This window comes from Crinia signifera, chromosome 8, assembly GCF_055691185.1.
Source record: "Crinia signifera chromosome 8, ASM5569118v1, whole genome shotgun sequence".
Classification (NCBI taxonomy): domain Eukaryota; kingdom Metazoa; phylum Chordata; class Amphibia; order Anura; family Myobatrachidae; genus Crinia; species Crinia signifera.
This window is the reverse complement of record NC_139224.1, coordinates 73,571,338-73,586,641: the sequence shown is the minus strand read 5'-3', so window position 1 is coordinate 73,586,641 and position 15,304 is coordinate 73,571,338. Positions and strand designations below refer to the sequence as shown.

The 15,304-nt window shown below is 41.2% G+C and overlaps 10 non-coding genes and 6 pseudogenes across 10 annotated transcripts; all 16 read right to left on the bottom strand.

Annotated features, from left to right (window-relative positions):
- Nucleotides 1-219: 219 nt before the first annotated feature.
- On the bottom strand, nucleotides 220-338 carry LOC146030433 (5S ribosomal RNA). The gene has a single exon (XR_014455928.1). It is a non-coding gene; the product is annotated as a 5S ribosomal RNA (ribosomal RNA).
- A 343-nt stretch (nucleotides 339-681) lies between these two features.
- LOC146028329 (5S ribosomal RNA) lies at nucleotides 682-790 on the bottom strand (annotated as a pseudogene).
- A 348-nt stretch (nucleotides 791-1,138) lies between these two features.
- LOC146029166 (5S ribosomal RNA) lies at nucleotides 1,139-1,257 on the bottom strand (annotated as a pseudogene).
- Nucleotides 1,258-1,600: 343 nt separating this feature from the next.
- Nucleotides 1,601-1,719, bottom strand: LOC146030929 (5S ribosomal RNA). Its single transcript, XR_014456410.1, has one exon. It is a non-coding gene; the product is annotated as a 5S ribosomal RNA (ribosomal RNA).
- A 345-nt stretch (nucleotides 1,720-2,064) lies between these two features.
- Nucleotides 2,065-2,183, bottom strand: LOC146033582 (5S ribosomal RNA). The gene has a single exon (XR_014458991.1). It is a non-coding gene; the product is annotated as a 5S ribosomal RNA (ribosomal RNA).
- A 347-nt stretch (nucleotides 2,184-2,530) lies between these two features.
- Nucleotides 2,531-2,649, bottom strand: LOC146033861 (5S ribosomal RNA). The gene has a single exon (XR_014459269.1). It is a non-coding gene; the product is annotated as a 5S ribosomal RNA (ribosomal RNA).
- A 346-nt stretch (nucleotides 2,650-2,995) lies between these two features.
- On the bottom strand, nucleotides 2,996-3,114 carry LOC146033830 (5S ribosomal RNA). Its single transcript, XR_014459238.1, has one exon. It is a non-coding gene; the product is annotated as a 5S ribosomal RNA (ribosomal RNA).
- A 344-nt stretch (nucleotides 3,115-3,458) lies between these two features.
- On the bottom strand, nucleotides 3,459-3,587 carry LOC146027587 (5S ribosomal RNA; annotated as a pseudogene).
- A 343-nt stretch (nucleotides 3,588-3,930) lies between these two features.
- On the bottom strand, nucleotides 3,931-4,039 carry LOC146028321 (5S ribosomal RNA; annotated as a pseudogene).
- A 347-nt stretch (nucleotides 4,040-4,386) lies between these two features.
- Nucleotides 4,387-4,505, bottom strand: LOC146027660 (5S ribosomal RNA). Its single transcript, XR_014455050.1, has one exon. It is a non-coding gene; the product is annotated as a 5S ribosomal RNA (ribosomal RNA).
- Nucleotides 4,506-4,848: 343 nt separating this feature from the next.
- LOC146030928 (5S ribosomal RNA) lies at nucleotides 4,849-4,967 on the bottom strand. Its single transcript, XR_014456409.1, has one exon. It is a non-coding gene; the product is annotated as a 5S ribosomal RNA (ribosomal RNA).
- Nucleotides 4,968-5,312: 345 nt separating this feature from the next.
- On the bottom strand, nucleotides 5,313-5,431 carry LOC146027771 (5S ribosomal RNA; annotated as a pseudogene).
- A 347-nt stretch (nucleotides 5,432-5,778) lies between these two features.
- Nucleotides 5,779-5,897, bottom strand: LOC146033084 (5S ribosomal RNA). Its single transcript, XR_014458495.1, has one exon. It is a non-coding gene; the product is annotated as a 5S ribosomal RNA (ribosomal RNA).
- Nucleotides 5,898-13,277: 7,380 nt separating this feature from the next.
- LOC146033829 (5S ribosomal RNA) lies at nucleotides 13,278-13,396 on the bottom strand. Its single transcript, XR_014459237.1, has one exon. It is a non-coding gene; the product is annotated as a 5S ribosomal RNA (ribosomal RNA).
- Nucleotides 13,397-13,740: 344 nt separating this feature from the next.
- On the bottom strand, nucleotides 13,741-13,869 carry LOC146034688 (5S ribosomal RNA; annotated as a pseudogene).
- A 343-nt stretch (nucleotides 13,870-14,212) lies between these two features.
- LOC146033416 (5S ribosomal RNA) lies at nucleotides 14,213-14,331 on the bottom strand. The gene has a single exon (XR_014458826.1). It is a non-coding gene; the product is annotated as a 5S ribosomal RNA (ribosomal RNA).
- Nucleotides 14,332-15,304: the final 973 nt, after the last annotated feature.

The following is a 15,304-nucleotide window of genomic DNA, read 5'->3' as shown; positions in this document are numbered from 1 at the left end:
AATATTAGCAGGTGGTCTCAAATTAAACTACTAAAGAGGCTCAACACTGTTTAGCTGCCAAAAGCAGTTGGAATTGGGCCTAAACAGTGTGGTAAGTCTTTAGGTGATGGCTATTGTGTCTGTTTGACCTCTCCCAAATGTCTGTATTGGCAATAAAAAGACAAAGTTTCCAATTTAAATAGCTAGAGAATAAAAAACAATTTGCCAGTTATGGGAAAAAACCTACAGCACCTGGCTTTCCCATGTGGTCTCCCACCCAAGTACTAACCAGGCCCAACACTGCTTAGCTTCCAAGATCGGACGAGATTGGGCGTATCCAATGTGGTATGGCTGTAGGTGGGATACAGGCACTTTTTTGCCCTCTTCTACTTCTAAAACCAGGTAAGCTAATAAAAAAGTTTCCTAACTGTTTTGGCTTACTGAAAAGAAATGTGTTGGTAATGTAAAAAGACCTACAGGACATAATGTTAGCAGGTGGTCTCAAATTAAACTACTAAAGAGGCTCAACACTGTTTAGCTGCCAAAAGCAGTTGGAATTGGGCCGAAACAGTGTGGTAAGTCTTTAGTTGATGGTTATTGTGTCTGTTTGACCTCTCCCAAATGTCTGTATTGGCAATAAAAATAAAAAGTTTCCAATTTAAAAAGCTAGAGAATAAAAACAATTTGCCAGTAATGGGAAAAAACCTACAGCACCTGGTGTTCCCATGTGGTCTCCCACCCAAGTACTAAACAGGCCCAACACTGCTTAGCTTCCAAGATTGGGTGTATCCAATGTGGTATGGCTGTAGGTGAGATACAGGCACTTTTTTGCCCTCTTCTACTTCTATAACCAGGTAAGCTAATAAAAAAAGTTTCCTAACTGTTTTGGCTTACTGAAAAAAAATCATGTGTTGGTAATGTAAAAAGACCTACAGGACATGATATAAGCATATGGTCTCAAATTAAACTACTAAAGAGGCTCAACAATGTTTAGCTGCCAAAAGCAGTTGGAATTGGGCCTAAACAGTGTGGTAAGTTTTTAGGTGATGGCAATTGTGTCTGTTTGACCTCTCCCAAATGTCTGTATTGGCAATAAAAATAAAAAAGTTTCCAATTTAAATAGATAGAGAATAAAAACAATTTGCCAGTAATGGGAAAAAACCTACAGCACCTGGTGTTCCCATGTGGTCTCCCACCCAAGTATTAACCAGGCCAAACACTGCTTAGCTTCCAAGATCAGACGAGATTGTGCGTATCCAATGTGGTATGGTTTTAGGTGAGATACAGGCACTTTTTTGCTCTCTTCTACTTCTATAACTAGGTAAGCTAATAAAAAAGGTTCCTAACTATATTGGCTTACTGAAAAAAATCATGTGTTGGTAATGTAAAATGATCTACAGGACATAATATTAGCAGGTGGTCTCAAATTAAACTACTAAAGAGGCTCAACACTGTTTAGCTGCCAAAAGCAGTTGGAATTTGGCCGAAACAGTGTGGTAAGTTTTTAGTTGATGGCTATTGTGTCTGTTTGACCTCTCCCAAATGTCTGTACTGGCAATTAAAAAAAAGTTTCCAATTTAAATAGCTAGAGAATAAAAACAATTTGCTAGTAATGGGAAAAAACATACAGCACCTGGTGTTCCCATGTGGTCTCCCACCCAAGTACTAACCAGGCCCATCACTGCTTAGCTTCCAAGATCAGACGAGATTGGGCGTATCCAATGTGGTATGGCTGTATGTGAGATACAGCCACTTTTTTGCCCTCTTCTACTTCTATAACCAGGTAAGCTAATAAAAAAGGTTCCTAACTATATTGGCTTACTGAAAAAAATCATGTGTTGGTAATGTAAAAAGACCTACAGGACATAATATTAGCAGGTAGTCTCAAATTAAACTACTAAAGAGGCTCAACACTGTTTAGCTGCCAAAAGCAGTTGGAATTGGGCCGAAACCTTGTGGTAAGTCTTTAGGTGATGGCTATTGTGTCTGTTTGACCTCTCCCAAATGTCTGTATTGGCAATAAAAAGAAAAAGTTTCCAATTTAAATAGCTAGAGAATAAAAACAATTTGCCAGTAATGGGAAAAAACCTACAGCACCTGGTGTTCCCATGTGGTCTCCCACCCAAGTATTAACCAGGCCCAACACTGCTTAGCTTCCAAGATTGGACGAGATTGGGCGCATCCAATGTGGTATGGCTGTAGGTGAGATACAGGCACTTTTTTGCCCTCTTCTACTTCTATAACCAGGTAAGCTAATTAAAAAATTTCCTAACTGTTTTGGCTTACTGAAAAAAAATCATGTGTTGGTAATGTAAAAAGACCTACAGGACATGATATAAGCATATGGTCTCAAATTAAACTACTAAAGAGGCTCAACAATGTTTAGCTACCAAAAGCAGTTGGAATTGGGCCTAAACAGTGTGGTAAGTTTTTAGTTGATGGCTATTGTGTCTGTTTCACCTCTCCCAGATGTCTGTATTGGTTAATAAAAATAAAAAGTTTCCAGTTTAAATAGCTAGAGAATAAAAACAATTTGCCAGTAATGGGAAAAAACATACAGCACCTGGTGTTCCCATGTGGTCTCCCACCCAAGTACTAACCAGGCCCAACACTGCTTAGCTTCCAGGATCAGACGAGATTGGGCGTATCCAATGTGGTATGGCTGTAGGTAAGATACAGGCACTTTTTTGCCCTCTTCTACTTCTATAACCAGGTAAGCTAATAAAAAAGGTTCCTAACTATATTGGCTTAATGAAAAAAATCATGTGTTGGTAATGTAAAAAGACCTACAGGACATAATATTAGCAGGTGGTCTCAAATTAAACTACTAAAGAGGCTCAACACTGTTTAGCTGCCAAAAGCATTTGGAATTGGGCCGAAACAGTGTGGTAAGTTTTTAGGTGATGGCTATTGTGTCTGTTTGACCTCTCCCAAATGTCTGTATTGGCAATAAAAAGAAAAAGTTTCCAATTTAAATAGCTAGAGAATAAAAACAATTTGCCAGTAATGGGAAAAATTCATACAGCACCTGGTGTTCCCATGTGGTCTCCCACCCAAGTACTAACCAGGCCCATCACTGCTTAGCTTCCAAGATCAGACGAGATTGGGCGTATCCAATGTGGTATGGCTGTAAGTGAGACACAGGCACTTTTTTGCCCTCTTCTACTTCTATAACCAGGTAAGGTAATAAAAAAGTTTCCTAACTTTTTTGGCTTACTGAAAAAAAATGTGTTGGTAATGTAAAAAGACCTACAGGACATAATATTAGCAGGTGGTCTCAAATTAAACTACTAAAGAGGCTCAACACTGTTTAGCTGCCAAAAGCAGTTGGAATTGGGCCTAAACAGTGTGGTAAGTCTTTAGGTGATGGCTATTGTGTCTGTTTGACCTCTCCCAAATGTCTGTATTGGCAATAAAAAGACAAAGTTTCCAATTTAAATAGCTAGAGAATAAAAAACAATTTGCCAGTTATGGGAAAAAACCTACAGCACCTGGCTTTCCCATGTGGTCTCCCACCCAAGTACTAACCAGGCCCAACACTGCTTAGCTTCCAAGATCGGACGAGATTGGGTGAGATTGGGCGTATCCAATGTGGTAAGGCTGTAGGTGGGATACAGGCACTTTTTTGCCCTCTTCTACTTCTAAAACCAGGTAAGCTAATAAAAAAGTTTCCTAACTGTTTTGGCTTACTGAAAAGAAATGTGTTGGTAATGTAAAAAGACCTACAGGACATAATATTAGCAGGTGGTCTCAAATTAAACTACTAAAGAGGCTCAACACTGTTTAGCTGCCAAAAGCAGTTGGAATTGGGCCGAAACAGTGTGGTAAGTCTTTAGGTGATGGTTATTGTGTCTGTTTGACCTCTCCCAAATGTCTGTATTGGCAATAAAAATAAAAAGTTTCCAATTTAAAAAGCTAGAGAATAAAAACAATTTGCCAGTAATGGGAAAAAACCTACAGCACCTGATGTTCCCATGTGGTCTCCCACCCAAGTACTAAACAGGCCCAACACTGCTTAGCTTCCAAGATTGGGTGTATCCAATGTGGTATGGCTGTAGGTGAGATACAGGCACTTTTTTGCCCTCTTCTACTTCTATAACCAGGTAAGCTAATAAAAAAAGTTTCCTAACTGTTTTGGCTTACTGAAAAAAAATCATGTGTTGGTAATGTAAAAAGACCTACAGGACATGATATAAGCATATGGTCTCAAATTAAACTACTAAAGAGGCTCAACAATGTTTAGCTGCCAAAAGCAGTTGGAATTGGGCCTAAACAGTGTGGTAAGTTTTTAGGTGATGGCAATTGTGTCTGTTTGACCTCTCCCAAATGTCTGTATTGGCAATAAAAATAAAAAGTTTCCAATTTAAATAGATAGAGAATAAAAACAATTTGCCAGTAATGGGAAAAAACCTACAGCACCTGGTGTTCCCATGTGGTCTCCCACCCAAGTACTAACCAGGCCCAACACTGCTTAGCTTCCAAGATCAGACGAGATTGTGCGTATCCAATGTGGTATGGTTTTAGGTGAGATACAGGCACTTTTTTGCCCTCTTCTACTTCTATAACTAGGTAAGCTAATAAAAAAGGTTCCTAACTATATTGGCTTACTGAAAAAAATCATGTGTTTGTAATGTAAAATGATCTACAGGACATAATATTAGCAGGTGGTCTCAAATTAAACTACTAAAGAGGCTCAACACTGTTTAGCTGCCAAAAGCAGTTGGAATTTGGCCGAAACAGTGTGGTAAGTTTTTAGTTGATGGCTATTGTGTCTGTTTGACCTATCCCAAATGTCTGTACTGGCAATTAAAAAAAAGTTTCCAATTTAAATAGCTAGAGAATAAAAACAATTTGCTAGTAATGGGAAAAAACATACAGCACCTGGTGTTCCCATGTGGTCTCCCACCCAAGTACTAACCAGGCCCATCACTGCTTAGCTTCCAAGATCAGACGAGATTGGGCGTATCCAATGTGGTATGGCTGTATGTGAGATACAGCCACTTTTTTGCCCTCTTCTACTTCTATAACCAGGTAAGCTAATAAAAAAGGTTCCTAACTATATTGGCTTACTGAAAAAAATCATGTGTTGGTAATGTAAAAAGACCTACAGGACATAATATTAGCAGGTAGTCTCAAATTAAACTACTAAAGAGGCTCAACACTGTTTAGCTGCGAAAAGCAGTTGGAATTGGGCCGAAACCTTGTGGTAAGTCTTTAGGTGATGGCTATTGTGTCTGTTTGACTTCTCCCAAATGTCTGTATTGGCAATAAAAAGAAAAAGTTTCCAATTTAAATAGCTAGAGAATAAAAACAATTTGCCAGTAATGGGAAAAAACCTAAAGCACCTGGTGTTCCCATGTGGTCTCCCACCCAAGTATTAACCAGGCCCAACACTGCTTAGCTTCCAAGATTGGACGAGATTGGGCGTATCCAATGTGGTATGGCTGTAGGTGAGATACAGGCACTTTTTTGCCCTCTTCTACTTCTATAACCAGGTAAGCTAATTAAAAAATTTCCTAACTGTTTTGGCTTACTGAAAAAAAATCATGTGTTGGTAATGTAAAAAGACCTACAGGACATGATATAAGCATATGGTCTCAAATTAAACTACTAAAGAGGCTCAACAATGTTTAGCTACCAAAAGCAGTTGGAATTGGGCCTAAACAGTGTGGTAAGTTTTTAGTTGATGGCTATTGTGTCTGTTTGACCTCTCCCAGATGTCTGTATTGGTTAATAAAAAAAAAAAGTTTCCAATTTAAATAGCTAGAGAATAAAAACAATTTGCCAGTAATGGGAAAAAACCTACAGCACCTGGTGTTCCCATATGGTCTCCCACCCAAGTACTAACCAGGCCCAACACTGCTTAGCTTCCAGGATCAGACGAGATTGGGCGTATCCAATGTGGTATGGCTGTAGGTAAGATACAGGCACTTTTTTGCCCTCTTCTACTTCTATAACCAGGTAAGCTAATAAAAAAGGTTCCTAACTATATTGGCTTAACCCCTTCCTGACAGAGCCAGTTTTTGCGTTCCTGACAGAGCCCTTTTTTTCAAATCTGACATGTCTCACTTAAGTGGGGATAACTTTTTTTTGCTTTTACTTATCCCAGTGGTTTTGAGATTGTTTTTTCGTGACACATTGTACTTCAAATTAGTGGTAAATTTGGGTCGATACAGTCTGTGTTTTTTTGTGAAAAATACCAAAATATCGTGAAAAAATGGAAAATTTAGCAATTTGCAAAATGTTAAATTTTCTGCTTGTGAGACAAATAATCTTACCACTCAAAATAGTGAATAACTAACATAGACCATATGTCTACTTTATGTTGACATCATTATTTCAACTTCCTTTTAATTTTTTGGGACACTAGGAGGCTTACAATATGAATAGCAAATTCTCAAATTTTCAAGAAAATTTCAAACACTGATTTTTTTAGGGACCAGTTCAGTTCTGATGTGACTTTGAGGGACTTGTATGTGAGACACCCCCATAAATGATGCCATTTCAAAAACTGCACCCCTCACAGTATTCAAAACAGCATTTTGGAAGTTTGTTAACCCTTTAGGTGTTTCACAGGAATTAAAACAAAGTGTAGGTGAAATTTCAAAATTTCTTTTTTTTTGCAGATTTGCAATTTTAATACATTTTTATAAGGAACACAGTACATTTTACTAGAGAAATGTGACTAAAAATTGATTCCCCCAATTCTTTTGTTTTCATAAATATCCTATATGTGGCCCTAGTGTGCACGGTGACCAAACCACAGGCTTCATAATAGAAGGAGCACCTACTTGATTTTGGAGCCTCCTTTTTATGAGATTATTTTTTAGGCACCATGTAGGTTTCAAGGCACCATAAGATGCTAAAAGTTAGGAACCCCCCCACAAGTGACCCCATTTTGCAAACTACACCCCTCAGGGAATTCATCTAGGGGTATAGTGTACATTTCAAACCCCCAGGGGTTTCACCAATTGTGGTACAACTGGGCAGTGAAAATGAAAAATTATTTTTTTTACACAAAAATGCAGTTCTGGCTCCAAATTTGTCATTTTCAGAAGGTATGAAGGAGACAAAGCACCCCAAAATCTGTGCCCCAATTTCTCCCGAGTACGGCAATGCCTCACATGTGACCAAAAAATACCAGTTGGGTGCATGGCAGGACTCAGAAGGGAAGGAGTGATTTTTGGATTTTGCAGCTCAGATTCTGGTGGAATTTTGGTGGGTGCTATGTCGCATTAGCAAGACCCCCCAAGCACCAATACAGTGGAACCCCCCCACAAGTCACCCCATTTTGCAAACTACACCCCTCAGGGAATTCATCTAGGGGTATAGTGTACATTTCAAACCCCCAGGGGTTTCACCAATTTTGATACAAGTGGGCAGTGAAAATGAAAAATTACATTTTTTTACACAAAAATGCAGTTCTGGCTCAAAATTTTTCATTTTCAGAAGGTATAAAGGAGAAAAAGCACCCCAAAATCTGTGCCCCAATTTCTCCCGAGTACGGCAATGCCTCACATGTGACCAAAAAATACCAGTTGGGTGCATGGCAGGACTCAGAAGGGAAGGAGTGATTTTTGGATTTTGCAGCACAGATTCTGGTGGAATGAATGGTGGGTGCTATGTTGCACCAATACAGTGGAACCCCCCCACAAGTCACCCCATTTTGCAAAGTACACCCCTCAGGGAATTCATCTAGGGGTATAGTGTACATTTCAAACCCCCAGGGGTTTCACCAATTTTGATACAAGTGGGCAGTGAAAATGAAAAATTACATTTTTTTACACAAAAATGCAGTTCTGGCTCAAAATTTTTCATTTTCAGAAGGTATGAAGGAGAAAAAGCACCCCAAAATATGTGCCCCAATTTCTCCCGAGTACGGAAATGCCTCACATGTGACCAAAAAATACCAGTTGGGTGCATGGCAGGACTCAGAACGGAAGGAGTGATTTTTGGATTTTGCGGCTCAGATTCTGGTGGAATTTTGGTGGGTGCTATGTCGCATTAGCAAGACCCCCCAAGCACCAATACAGTGGAACCCCCCCACAAGTCACCCCATTTTGAAAACTACACCCCTCAGGGAATTCATCTAGGGGTATAGTGTACATTTCAAACCCCCAGGGGTTTCACCAATTTTGATACAAGTGGGCAGTGAAAATGAAAAATTACATTTTTTTACACAAAAATGCAGTTCTGGCTCAAAATTTTTCATTTTCAGAAGGTATGAAGGAGAAAAAGCACCCCAAAATCTGTGCCCCAATTTCTCCCGAGTACGGCAATGCCTCACATGTGACCAAAAAATACCAGTTGGGTGCATGGCAGGACTCAGAACGGAAGGAGTGATTTTTGGATTTTGCAGCACAGATTTTGGTGGAATGAATGGTGGGTGCTATGTTGCACCAATACAGTGGAACCCCCCCACAAGTCACCCCATTTTGCAAAGTACACCCCTCAGGGAATTCATCTAGGGGTATAGTGTACATTTCAAACCCCCAGGGGTTTCACCAATTTTGATACAAGTGGGCAGTGAAAATGAAAAATTACATTTTTTTACACAAAAATGCAGTTCTGGCTCAAAATTTTTCATTTTCAGAAGGTATGAAGGAGACAAAGCACCCCAAAATCTGTGCCCCAATTTCTCCCGAGTACGGCAATGCCTCACATGTGACCAAAAAATACCAGTTGGGTGCATGGCAGGACTCAGAAGGGAAGGAGTGATTTTTGGATTTTGCAGCTCAGATTCTGGTGGAATTTTGGTGGGTGCTATGTTGCATTAGCAAGACCCCCAAAGCACCAATACAGTGGAACCCCCCCACAAGTGACCCCATTTTGCAAACTACACCCCTCAGGGAATTCATCTAGGGGTATAGTGTACATTTCAAACCCCCAGGGGTTTCACCAATTTTGATACAAGTGGGCAGTGAACATGAAAAATTACATTTTTTACACAAAAATGCAGTTCTGGCTCAAAATTTTTCATTTTCAGAAGGTATGAAGGAGAAAAAGCACCCCAAAATCTGTGCCCCAATTTCTCCCGAGTACGGCAATGCCTCACATGTGACCAAAAAATACCAGTTGGGTGCATGGCAGGACTCAAAAGGGAAGGAGTGATTTTTGGATTTTGCGGCTCAGATTCTGGTGGAATGAATGGTGGGTGCTATGTGGCATTAGCAAGACCCCCGAAGCACGGTGAAATTATGAACCTAATATTCCATAGATGTGTGGTATATTTTAAAACACTCCTTTATACATAGGCCGGGTTTGTCGGGGCAAGTGTCACACTGGAAAATAGTTTGCTTTCTTATTCCCTTTTTATAGCAAACTTTGCACCTTTTTTGTGTCCTGCCCTTTTTTCCAGTGGAGGGGATTTCATCAGGAAAATGCTGCCCTGGTACAATACGGGGGCCAGTACTAGAAGTACTGGGGCCCTCTGCCTGCTGGTTCCCAAATATTAGGCCCTTTATGACTTCCTCTTGAAAGTGCATAAATGTCCCCCTCTGGCCGGTAGAACGGAATAGCACGTAAGCGTTATACAGTGCCATCTGGATGATATACACGGCCACCTTCTTGTACCAGATTTTTGTTTTCCGCAGGGCACTGTACGGCTTCAGTACCTGATCTGAAAGATCCACTCCGCCCATGTACCTATTGTAATCCAGGATACAATTAGGTTTTGAGGTGTGGGTACTGGTACCTCGTACAGGGACGGAGGTGGTACTGTCTCCGTGAATTGTTGTCAGTATAAGGACATCCCTCTTGTCCTTATATTTGACCAACAACATATTTTCGTTGCATATTCCCCTGCTTTCACCCCTTCTCATTACTTGGGCAATGTGCGTTTTTGGGAGGCCTCTTTGGTTCTTGCGCACAGTACCGCAAGCTGCTGTACCTCTTGAACCAAGGGCCTTAAACAGGGGGATGCTGGTGTAAAAGTTATCCACATAGAGGTGATAACCTTTATCCAGGAAGGGGTGCACTAAATCCCAGACAATTTTCCCACTAACACCTACGAGGGAGGGGGGGCATTCTGGCGGTTCAATTCTTGAATCCTTCCCTTCATAAACCCTAAACCTGTGGGTGTACCCTGAGGTGCTTTCACACAGTTTATACATTTTTATGCCATACCTTGCCCTCTTACTGGGAAGGTACTGGCGGAATTTAACCCTTCCTTTAAAATGTATAAGGGATGTACACCTCTTCAAATTTGGCACTGAAATGATCAATGACCGGCCTGACTTTGAATAGCCGGTCAAAGGTGGGATCATCTCTGGGTGGGCACTGTGCATTATCGGTGTAATGTATAAATTTAAGAATTGTCTCAAATCGAGTCCGGGTCATGGCCATACGGTAAAATGGAGTACTGTACAGAACATCTGTACTCCAATATTGCCTAATTTCTGGCTTTTTTACTATGCCCATATGAAACACCAGACCCCAAAACGTCATCATCTCTACTGCATCTGCAGGGGTCCACCTAGCAAATGATGACGTGGGGTTTTGAGCAATAAACTGCTGGGCATATAAATTAGTTTGGTCCACCATTAAATTTATAAAATCATCAGAGAAAAATAATTTGAAAAAGTCAATTTCTCTGAGACCTGTGGAATCAAATTGGATTCCTGGCATGGCCAAAAACTCAGGAACCTGGGGCTCAAAATTGTCTGGTGGTGGGGTCCATACGAGATCAATTATTGGGGGGGGGGGTCTCGGCTGCTCTACGGGGGCGTCTTTGAGGGGGTCCCTCATCACCAGAGGAGGAAGAGGAGCTTAAGGCGAATCCTTCAAATTCCCCGCTTGCATCACTGGCTGTGTCAGAGTCAGAAGCAAGCATGGCATATGCCTCCTCCACTGAATACATTCTCCTGGATGACTGGGAGGACATTTGGGAGGACATTTGGGAGGACATTTGGGAGGACATTTTTATTTTTGTGTTACTGGTAGTGAAATGTTTCAACACGTGTATAGTGTAGGGGGGGGTACAAACTTTATTTCAATCCGGGGGGTATGTAGTGTGTAGTGTGTATGTGGTGCAGAAAAAAAAAAATACTTTATACCAATAAAAAAAAAAAAATGAAGGGGTTAAAAATAAAAAATTTAAGGGGTTAAAAAAAAAAAAAAAGGTCCTGCGCCAAAAATTGAGCACAGATGTTGGTCAGTAACGTCTGTCACTGAACAGCGCTCAAAGGCAACAGGAATTTGATCAAAAAAAAAAAAAAAAAAGATCAACCCTGTGCCGAAAAAGATGATCAGTGATGTACGTCACTGATCAGCGCACAGCGGCCACAGGACACCCACAAAATCACAGTGTGTGTAAAAAAAAATTAAAAAAAGACCCCACAGCACACACACAAAAAAAAAAGGTGATCAGTGATGCGACACTGATTACCAGTGAGGTGCAGCAGGTGCACAACCTTTGGTGCAACTGACAGGTATATATAAAAAAAAAAAACCTCTGTACCCCCAAAAAAGTTGCTGATCACCTCAGATATAGTGATCAGCACAAAAGGCGGGGGCAGCAGACACAAAATTTAGCACTCTCTATCACTCTCTGTCACTATCTCTCTCTATCTCTCTATCTCTCACTATCTATCACTCTATGACACTGCAGCAGCAGCACTGACAGGTATATCTATATATAAAAAAAAACCTGCGCCCCCAAAAAGTTGCTGATCAGTTAATTTATACTGATCAGCACAAAAGGAGGGGGCAGCAGTCAGTTATATAAAAAATATATAGCACAATCTGTCACTATCTCTCTCTATCTCTCTCTATCTCTCTCTATCTCTCTATAACTATCACACTGCAGCAGCACAAAATATAGCACTCTGTCACTAGGCCTCTCTATCTATCTCTCTCTCTATCTCTCTCTCTCTATCTATAACTATATCACACTGCAGCAGCACAAAATATAGCACTCTCTGACACTATCTCTCTCTCTATCTCTCTCTCTATATCTCTCTCTATCTCTCTATAACTATCACACTGCAGCAGCACAAAATATAGCACTCTGTCACTAGGCCTCTCTATCTATCTCTCTCTCTATCTCTCTCTCTCTATCTATAACTATATCACACTGCAGCAGCACAAAATATAGCACTCTCTGACACTATCTCTCTCTCTATCTCTCTCTCTATATCTCTCTCTATCTCTCTATAACTATCACACTGCAGCAGCACAAAATATAGCACTCTGTCACTAGGCCTCTCTATCTATCTCTCTCTCTCTCTATCTCTCTCTCTATCTATAACTATATCACACTGCAGCAGCACAAAATATAGCACTCTCTGACACTATCTCTCTCTCTATCTCTCTCTATCTCTCTCTCTCTATCTCTCTCTATCTCTCTCTATCTCTCTCTATCTCTCTATCTCTCTCTATCTCTCTCTCTATCTAGCTAGTACACTGCAGCAGCACAATTTCACAGGAAGGCACAAGTAGCAACAGGATCCAGGAAGCAGTGATGAAGCAGCGATCAGGTAAGTATGGAGCAAGTATGGAGCAAGGTTCTGGTCAGTATGGCGGCAGGGGGGTACGGTGACCGCACTGCACGCTATTCCAGACCGGAATGGCGTCTGCAGTGCAGTCACCGTTAGTTTAAATCCCCCTCCTTGGCTGTGATTGGTCCGTCGGTCCGACGGACCAATCACGGCCTTTGGGGGCGGGCGGGGTGAGGTGGGGTGACACCAGTGTCACCCTTACACCCCGCGGTGATTGGTGCTGTACTTTACAGCACCAATCACCTCTGATCCCGTGTCACCGGCGAACGTTATTCGCCGGTGACACAGGAAAACGCTGTAATTGGCTGTTCACACTGAACAGCCAATCACAGCGATCGCCGACGGGGGGGCGGCATCGCAGCCCCCCCTGGGCATGCACGGACATGTCTGCTGTCAGGGACAGCAGACATGTTGAAACTGTCACCGCGTCTATAGACGCGGTGACAGTTTAAATCCATGACGTACATTTACGCCATGTGTCGGGAAGTGCTTCCCGACCATGACGTAAATGTACGTCAAATGTCGGGAAGGGGTTAATGAAAAAAATCATGTGTTGGTAATGTAAAAAGACCTACAGGACATAATATTAGCAGGTGGTCTCAAATTAAACTACTAAAGAGGCTCAACACTGTTTAGCTGCCAAAAGCATTTGGAATTGGGCCGAAACAGTGTGGTAAGTTTTTAGGTGATGGCTATTGTGTCTGTTTGACCTCTCCCAAATGTCTGTATTGGCAATAAAAAGAAAAAGTTTCCAATTTAAATAGCTAGAGAATAAAAACAATTTGCCAGTAATGGGAAAAATTCATACAGCACCTGGTGTTCCCATGTGGTCTCCCACCCAAGTACTAACCAGGCCCATCACTGCTTAGCTTCCAAGATCAGACGAGATTGGGCGTATCCAATGTGGTATGGCTGTAAGTGAGACACAGGCACTTTTTTGCCCTCTTCTACTTCTATAACCAGGTAAGGTAATAAAAAAGTTTCCTAACTTTTTTGGCTTACTGAAAAAAAATGTGTTGGTAATGTAAAAAGACCTACAGGACATAATATTAGCAGGTGGTCTCAAATTAAACTACTAAAGAGGCTCAACACTGTTTAGCTGCCAAAAGCAGTTGGAATTGGGCCTAAACAGTGTGGTAAGTCTTTAGGTGATGGCTATTGTGTCTGTTTGACCTCTCCCAAATGTCTGTATTGGCAATAAAAAGACAAAGTTTCCAATTTAAATAGCTAGAGAATAAAAAACAATTTGCCAGTTATGGGAAAAAACCTACAGCACCTGGCTTTCCCATGTGGTCTCCCACCCAAGTACTAACCAGGCCCAACACTGCTTAGCTTCCAAGATCGGACGAGATTGGGCGAGATTGGGCGTATCCAATGTGGTATGGCTGTAGGTGGGATACAGGCACTTTTTTGCCCTCTTCTACTTCTAAAACCAGGTAAGCTAATAAAAAAGTTTCCTAACTGTTTTGGCTTACTGAAAAGAAATGTGTTGGTAATGTAAAAAGACCTACAGGACATAATATTAGCAGGTGGTCTCAAATTAAACTACTAAAGAGGCTCAACACTGTTTAGCTGCCAAAAGCAGTTGGAATTGGGCCTAAACAGTGTGTTAAGTCTTTAGGTGATGGCTATTGTGTCTGTTTGACCTCTCCCAAATGTCTGTATTGGCAATAAAAAGAAAAAGTTTCCAATTTAAATAGCTAGAGAATAAAAACAATTTGCCAGTTATGGGAAAAAACCTACAGCACCTGGTGTTCCCATGTGGTCTCCCACCCAAGTACTAACCAGGCCCAACACAGCTTAGCTTCCAAGATCAGACAAGATTGGGCGTATCCAATGTGGTATGGCTGTAGGTAAGATACAGGCACTTTTTTGCCCTCTTCTACTTCTATAACCAGGTAAGCTAATAAAAAAGGTTCATAACTATATTGGCTTAATGAAAAAAATCATGTGTTGGTAATGTAAAAAGACCTACAGGACATAATATTAGCAGGTGGTCTCAAATTAAACTACTAAAGAGGCTCAACACTGTTTAGCTGCCAAAAGCAGTTGGAATTGGGCCTAAACAGTGTGGTAAGTTTTTAGGTGATGGCTATTGTGTCTGTTTGACCTCTCCCAAATGTCTGTACTGGCAATAAAAAAAAAGTTTCCAATTTAAATAGCTAGAGAATAAAAACAATTTGCCAGTAATGGGAAAAAACATACAGCGCATGGGCGTAAAGGGGCAAGAAAGAATGTTGTGAACTTAGCATGATGTAAGGGTTAATCTAAAGTGGTAGTAAAGTGTTTAATTATCAATTAGAGAAATAATAGATGACCATTAAAACCAGTCCCTTTTTAATGATGTTGCCTAATTGCATAAGTGGGTCATGTTACAGATTTCGGTGTTCAGATAATAGTGGTGATTTATGCGGAAATACACCGCATCGGTGCGTACGGGCAGGTTCCCGTTCGTTCTGACGCGGTAAGACCGTGCATACGCTGTAAGACTGTGCAGAATATGTGTGTGTCCACCGCACATGCAAAGGTTTGGATGTCGTCCGTAAACACGCCCTCTTATTAAAGATTTCCATCCGAATGCGGAGGACCGGTGGGCGTTTCTTCGTACGATGTCCGCACAGCGTGGCGTGCGGTCCTCTCCGAAATAAATCGGAAATATACGCACCAACCAGAATAAGGGCCAATGTTATTATGCAAGTCATGCCTAACAAAATGGCCGCCGTTTCTGACATATTATCACTGTTCAGCGCAAAGGGAAGGCCTCATACGCAGTGAATAGTACATTGTGCAACAAGCTAAAGTAATCTGCAGCAATAATAGCAGCAGTC